This window comes from Otolemur garnettii, unplaced genomic scaffold (genome assembly GCF_000181295.1).
Source record: "Otolemur garnettii isolate 467f Iridium unplaced genomic scaffold, OtoGar3 scaffold00329, whole genome shotgun sequence".
NCBI classification, from domain to species: Eukaryota; Metazoa; Chordata; class Mammalia; order Primates; family Galagidae; genus Otolemur; species Otolemur garnettii.
Window position 1 is genome coordinate 264478 of NW_003852724.1, and position 7476 is coordinate 271953.

Here is a 7476-nt window from a genome sequence, read left to right on the forward strand (position 1 = left end):
TTGTATATTTGGTAATATATTTTCCTTTAGTGTTATATATTATTCAAAAAGAAACTAAAACTTAAAATATGAAGGACCATGAAAATGGTTGCAATTAATAGCTAGAAATAGGATGATGTATAAAGTAGGTAGTATGAATGCTATACTTAAAATGACCACAGTGTGGCCCCCTAGCACCATGCATGACATCATAAAACGCCATCCAGTCACATAATTACAATAACATGAAAGCTAGCTCACACGACTGTAGGCTCTGTTCTCCCAAGTTACTTGGCTGTACACATATTTGATTTTCCCTGGTTCACACCTATTTTTATGCCTTCCCTGGGCAACTGCTGTTTACTTCTAATAGTACTTTCCTTTATCTGAAAAGAAAAATTATTTCTACCTAACCCTAAAGCCAGTTATATATCAACTCACAATCTAAATTCTTGAAAAAGTATCCTGCATTTGAAGAATCCACTTTGTAACTACTCCTCAACCAATAGCAGTGTGGTCCCCAAGGCCATCTCTCTGTCACACCCAGCTTTCAGAGTTTTCAGTGAATTCAATGAATGTTAAAACAAGCTTTGGCACTGCTGACCATTCTCCTTTGGAAATGTTTTTCTACTGTGGGCCAGTGGCATTACTCTCTTGTCAACGTACTCATCCCTGTTAGGCTGTTTCTATAGTGTATGTGATTAGTTCTTCTTCTTCAGCCTCTTCCTTATTTGGTTGCATCTGCCCAAATTTTGCTACTGAAAGATCTGTCTTATGTGCAGGAGGCCAGAGAATACTGTGTCAATCTTTTATTGCAAGTTCAAGGAACACGATTTAGCCAAAATGGATGTCCTAAGGCGGTGGGCTTTAGGGACTGAGTTCCAACTAAGGTTTGGTGTTTCAGTCCCTGGTGCTAAGAACACACAATACACAGAACAGAGAGCTTCCCTTCTGGATCCTCTTTCTCAGGCCAGCCCCCCACCCCCTTTTTTTGCCCCTCTTATCTTTTAAACTTACCCACTGTCCTCACTTGTCTTTCCTCGTGTTTGATCCCCATGAGTGGGTCGTCTCTTTTTTGGCCCCTTTAAGATTCTGCTGTTGGATGGGGGGGGGGGCTGGCATGCTATGCGTGGAGGTGGGAACAAAATGAAGAGGAAAAGAACTGATGTATCATGTTACGCCAGATTATGTAGAAGCCAAGCTTGAAATGGGAATGTTTTTCAGAATATTTATTGGGAGTTCTCCCAGAGGTGAGAGGTCAGGAAGCAGGGTAGGATATGGAATAAGACTAAACAAATTGTGGTCTCTTATGGAGACTCGCTTAATCTAACCCTCAGAGAAAAGTCTGGAGGATCAATTGCTTACAAGGAGGCCAATCTTTTGTATCCTCATGTCAGAGTGTCACTGATGAGGGCAATTATCTGGAGAAGGCACATTCTGTACTGTGTTTGCAACTTTTCTGGAGTCTAAAATCATTAAAAAAAGTTTTCATTTTTTTAAAAATAAACACTTATTGTATTTCTTTAGATTCATAAGTTTGGATTAGGACCATGGTGGGGAAGAATCCATTCTGCCATATTATATGGCCATGAAATAGTTGAAGACATAATGTTCTCTGTTGAACAAAGAAAAAGCAATAATACAATATTTCTATCATGCATAACTTCTATGCTACATGTTCACAGGGAAGGTCCATGATATGTAGCTGCAGTGTAGTAAACAGAGAAGAGTCCCGCTGTGTTCCAATCGCTTGCTGTAGTAACTGCCTGACATACTATCAAGTCACTTTAGGGACTTGTGAACATGAAATGAAAAAGTGCTCACTCTAGATTTTCTTCTCCAGGTGTTTGGCAAGACCAGGATGCACAGGAGGAAGGTGAGATTTTGATTATCTCTTTTTCTTCTGACATCTGTTTTCCTAAGTAGAATAAGAAATTTACTGCATTTTCAGGTGAATAGTAAGAAATAGAGGACAGATGTTGATGATCAGAGGGCTATCAGTTGAAAAGTATGTTCAGCTATGTCAAACAGAGTTCTTGACTAACTGTAGCTTAAACAAACAGCAATTTCATTTCTAATATCACAGGAAGTCTGGAAGTAGACAGGTTCCTATATTTTTGCTCCTCCATCTTTCTTTGAGGAACCTGCCTGACTGATTTCAGGACATCTAGCAGCCCTGATTCACTCACTGAATACCGGCAGGGTGCTTCAGCACCGGGACTGCTCTTGGCTGAGAACGAGGGGGGACATTGCTCCCTTGAACAAAATAAGAGTTCTATTAGCACTCAAGAGGAGGAAGAGAACTTGGGCTAGCAGAGCCAGCCAGAGAAGATAATGAAGTCCAATACAAAGAGCTAAAAAAAGAGAGACAGAAAAAGACGTTATATTTATTGTCAGAGCAGAGGTGTACTTTCATTTGAAGTTAGTTACTGACTACATTTTGAAATGCAAAGAAGTAATGTAATTCTGCCACCTGAAACCACGACCATGGAACACACAACAAAGATGGAGCGAGGGACCTGCAAGTAAGAGACGGTCACTATCGCTGATAAACAAGCGAGAGTTAAAAAGCAATTACCGAGTGAGTTGAGAAGGCCGAACAAACTCACAGGGAAAGAATATGCCATGGAAAAATGATTATGTAGAACACTTTGTCAGATCTTTTTTTCCAGAGTTTAACAGACTGACGAAGGAAAACCTTGTAGTAAGTTTAGCTCTTTCGCAAAAAGGTCCTAAGTTGCTCCCAAACTTTAAATTCTCCAATTCTGTTACCCTGCTTTCAAGGGAAAGTAAAGGTTATAGAGAAAATGAGAAGTTAGTATTAAGTTGAATTTAACACTTGGTTGATCCTCTAATTCTGCTATTTTTCCTTCTTTCTCCCTTAGACAGTCAAGTCGGACAACCAAGTAAGTTTGATTTGTTCAGTTTCTATATATATGTATTTTTACTCTTAATGTCCATTGTTTTTTATGGTATAATGATCAGTAAGAATTACTATACCCATATTGTTAAATTTTAACTTTTTATTGTGTAAAAATTCATAGAATTATTATGAAAGTTTATAATGCTGGCCAGGCATGGTGGCTCATGCCTGTAATTCTAATTACTCTGGGAGGCTTAGGCAGGTGGATTGCCTGAGTGTTCGAGTTTGAAACCAGCCTGAGCAAGAGCGAGACCCCATATCTACTAAAAATAGTAAAACCAGCCAGGTGTTGTGGCACATGCCTATAGTCCAAACTACAGGGGAGGCTAAAGCAAGAGGATTGCTTGAGCCCAAGAGACTGAGTTTGCTATAAGCTATGATTCCATGACACACTCTACCCAGGGGTGACACAATGAGACTGTCTCAAACCTCCGCCCCAAAGCCGTTTATAGTACTTCCTGCATGTCATTAACCATTGATAATGACCTAATTGACCTCACATGAAGGAGGAATACTATTTCTGTTGGTCCTGATCAACATTTATCAGGGCTTCTTGAATGGAAGTACATGTATATAGATGAGATGGATAGTGTACAACTATCCATAGAGCACAACTGATTCATGTAGATTAATGTTTACATAGCCAGGGTTAAAAAATTAGTGGCCTTTAGGATTGTAAGAAGTTTTAGGGAATCTCCATTGATTTAATTATTCCCTTTAGCAGTATTCTTTGTCTAATATGCACTATCAATTTACTAATGCATCCTTCTCTGTTTTGCCCACTCTATGAGAGGACATTTTTGGTTTGTTCTGACCACTACAGATAGTAGGCACTCAATAAATATTTGTTAGAAATTGAGTAAGTGAGAAAATAAGGCTGGGCGTAGTGGCTCATGCCTGTAATCCTAGCACTGTGGGAGGCTGAGTTGGGTGGATTGCCTGAGCTCACAAGTTCCAGACCAGCCTGAGCTAGAGTGAGACCTCATCTCTGAAGATAGCCGGGCGTTGTGGCAGGCACCTCTAGTCCCAGCTACTCAGGAGATTGATGCAAAAGGATCACTTGAACCCAGAAGTTTAAGTTTGAGGTTGCTGTGAGCTCTGATGCCACGGCCCTCTACTAAGGGTGACAAAGTGAGAGAGAAAAAAAAAAAAGAAATTAAATGAATTAGGAAATGGATGAGCTAAAAGTATCTACATCTGTTGACCATCCATATAATTGGATAATGCCAAGTGCCTGTATTTGAGCATTTCTGGTGATTAAAAAGTGTATTCGTGTAAAAAAATATTGTATTAATCTGATATAGAACTTTAAGAAGATCCTATTAAAATAAACAAATGAGTTGAAGTATCCTTTCTCATATATGTAATTTCTTCACCCCGACTTATTTCAAATGCATATATTCTAAATATACAAACATTGTATATTCTAACCATATATATTCTGAACATGGTTTTCAATTTTGTATATAAATATTCCAAATATACATTCTTACTATATATGAATATATTCTATATTTGTCATGTGTCATATAAAGCATTACAGTGAGAAGGTTGGACCTGGTCTGTACCTTAAAAATACACTCAGTAGTAGCGTATGCACTTTAATTATACCTTAAAAATACACTCAGTAATGTTTTATAGTGTTTTTAAGACATTTTAACATTTTAAAGAGAGAGATCAACTAATTGAATAGCTTAATTAAGGAGATTATGGACATATTATGGGCAAAATAGCAAATCCTTGTATTAGCATAAATACAGAGAAGGTAAAAATTCTCACATTGTTTTTCTTCTTTCATAGATGAAGAGAGACCAGGAATGTGTCCTAGTTTTATACAATCTTTTTTTTTTTTTTTTTTTGAGACAGAGCCTCAAGCTATCCCCCTGGGTAGAGTGCCATGGCATCATGCTCATAGCAACCTCCAACTCCTGGGCTCAAGCGAGTCTCCTGCCTCAGCCTCCCAAGTAGCTGGGACTACAGGCGCCCGCCACAACGCCTGGCCAATTTTTTTTTGGTTGCAGCCATCATTGTTGTCTGGTGGGCCGGGCTGGGGATTCGAACCCGCCACCTTAGGTGTATGTGGCTGGCGCCTTAGCCGCTTGAGCCACAGGCACCAAGCCTATACAATCTTTTGAGATAAAGCAGCAACGGGCTCAAAATCTGAACCAAAACAAATTTAGGCCCGGTCCTAGCAAACAGGCCTCTAAACAACAGTCTAAGGGTTCCACCTACTGTCCTGAAGATCCCTGTACAAATGATTATGAATGCAAAGGGGCTATGAAGTGCTGTGACAGCTTCAGCAGGTGCGGCCTCAGGTGCACACATCCTCTCATGATTTAAGCTGCTGTTTCCAGATCACCTCCACAATGCGAGTCCTAGGTGAGTATTGGTAACATGAACCCCCTTATCATTTCTCTGACTTATCTTAAAATCCTTTCTGTATCTTTTATCTTATATGCTCCAGCCCAGACTCATGTTATATGTTGGATATAGTTATATCCAACTATAACTACAGTATTGAATTTATACTTGGAATTTATACTTTCTCCATGACATATAAAAGGGCATGCTGTCTGAGAGGAAATTCTGTGTATGTACCACCTCATTTCATTTGCTTATTCATTTAAATGATGTTGATTTTAGTATACAGTCTGCTGAAGTGAGCACATCAAGTGAAGTTTGTTGAATGCCCATAATCTGCCAGGTACTGAGAATGTTGGACGGACAGATCAGGTGTAGCCCCTGCACCCTGCCTTTGATAACATTCCAGCCAGGACTGTCTCTCACCAAGCAACCGGACTTTTCCTCTTCTTTATTCCCTACTGGTCTCCTTCCTCTCCAAAAAAAAGAAAGCATAGATTCCACCCTTTCTGAGAGGTAGACATCAGTTTTTAACCCTTGGTTGGATTGTTTTTTAATTCTGCTTACTCCCCACACCAGATATTGAATGGAGAAATGGACCGAGAAGGAGGCATCATTGAGCTTATTTTTCTGGACTCTTCTCTGCCAAAATATTACTCTTTAAAGTCTTGTTATATTAAAAAGCTTATATTAAAAGCGCAGCATCATCTATTTTTGAGCCCTGTGTCTCATTTGGGGGGTTTGAATTTTTTGTGAATTCTGGAAACAACTGAATTTGTAGTTCTGGTATCGGAAATAACTGAATTTGTAAAGCATATAGTCTGTGCTTCTAGTTGGGATTATTATGAAACAGTGAAGGATCCCCCAAATTTCTGGAGAATACAGAATCTAAGGGATTCAGGAAAATTTTCAGAAGACAGACATCTCAATTTGATTACCAAAATGACCTCTAAATAGTTCTGAAAATTCATGTGTCATATAGTTTCTTTGTTTCTGTTTTATCTGGTGCTACAATAGCTACTATTTTAATCTTTCACTTTATACTGATCTAATATATATATACTATATGTATATGTATATATGTGTATATGTATATTTTGCAGTTTTTGGCCAGGGCTGGGTTTGAACCCACCACCTCCGGCATAAGGGGCTGGTGCCCTACTCCGTTGAGCCACAGGCTCTGCCCTATACTGATCTAATATTTTAATATTTGTTTTAGGGAAATACGTGGAAGAAACTTGAGCCATTGACATTTATTAATATGGCTAAGTCAAAGAAAACTGGTTAGAATTCTATAATAAAATAATTCCCTATGGGATAGGGACCAAATTTCAGTTGTAATATTGTTTTTAGGGGATTTCAGGAGGCAATTTTTTAATTGCTTTTTCAACTGATACAAAATAGATGGACTATTCTGGGGTGCATGTGATGATTGAATGTATTCATATAATTTATAAAGATCAAATCAATATAACAGGAAGGAATACCCATCACCTTAAATATGTGTTCATGAGACTATATTTTTTTAAGTCCCTCTTTTAGACTTCTAAACTACAAATTGAGGTGTGGTGAGCAAAAGAAAATAACAAACAGCAAGATAAGTGGAAACAGTGCTGGTTAGCAGGAAAGTGGAAAAGGCTTTATGAGCCATTCTGAGATAAAGTGAATTTGAACAGAGGACCTGCCATGACTGTAAATACAAATTTAAATGTAGTGCCGATTGTGGTATCAGTAAGAGAACTGATTTTAAACCAGCAGATGAATAAGGAGAACAAAATGTCCTCTACCCATTGGAAAAATCAATCTGAAAAACAGGTAACACTAGACGATAAAGGTGAGGAAAAAGCGTATTAGCAGAGTGAACAACAGTATCCGTAGTAAATAAGCTCTTTAATATTACTCAGGCTTGGGTGGCGCCTGTGGCTCAAAGGAGTAGAGCCCCAGCCCCATATGCTGGAGGTGGTGGGTTCAAACCCAGCACTGGCCAAAAACTGCCAAAAAAATAAAAATTACTCAAGCTTAGGCTGACCACTCACACTTCTGCAAATCTTTTAGGTTGTCCTTAGTTGGTCTCATAAATGCAGCTCTTAGCAATGTTACATCTGTCCCTCATCTTTCAATTACACTGCAAAGCACTGGCCACTTTGCTCCTGGATACTAGTAGGATACCTGGGATATAATACCTTTGATTTAATACAGCTTCTTCCCCAACA

General features: G+C 38.8%; 1 long non-coding RNA gene and 1 pseudogene across 1 annotated transcript in view; both read left to right on the forward strand.

The window, feature by feature from the left end:
- LOC105888378 overlaps positions 1-2885 on the forward strand; it is a 4619-nt gene extending 1734 nt beyond the window's left edge. The window contains exons 2-3 of the long non-coding RNA XR_001161856.1: positions 1823-1855; positions 2865-2885. This is a non-coding gene — a long non-coding RNA (uncharacterized LOC105888378). The remainder of the gene's footprint in view (positions 1-1822; positions 1856-2864) is intronic.
- A 4064-nt stretch (positions 2886-6949) lies between these two features.
- LOC100947751 overlaps positions 6950-7476 on the forward strand; it is a 4385-nt pseudogene continuing 3858 nt past the window's right edge.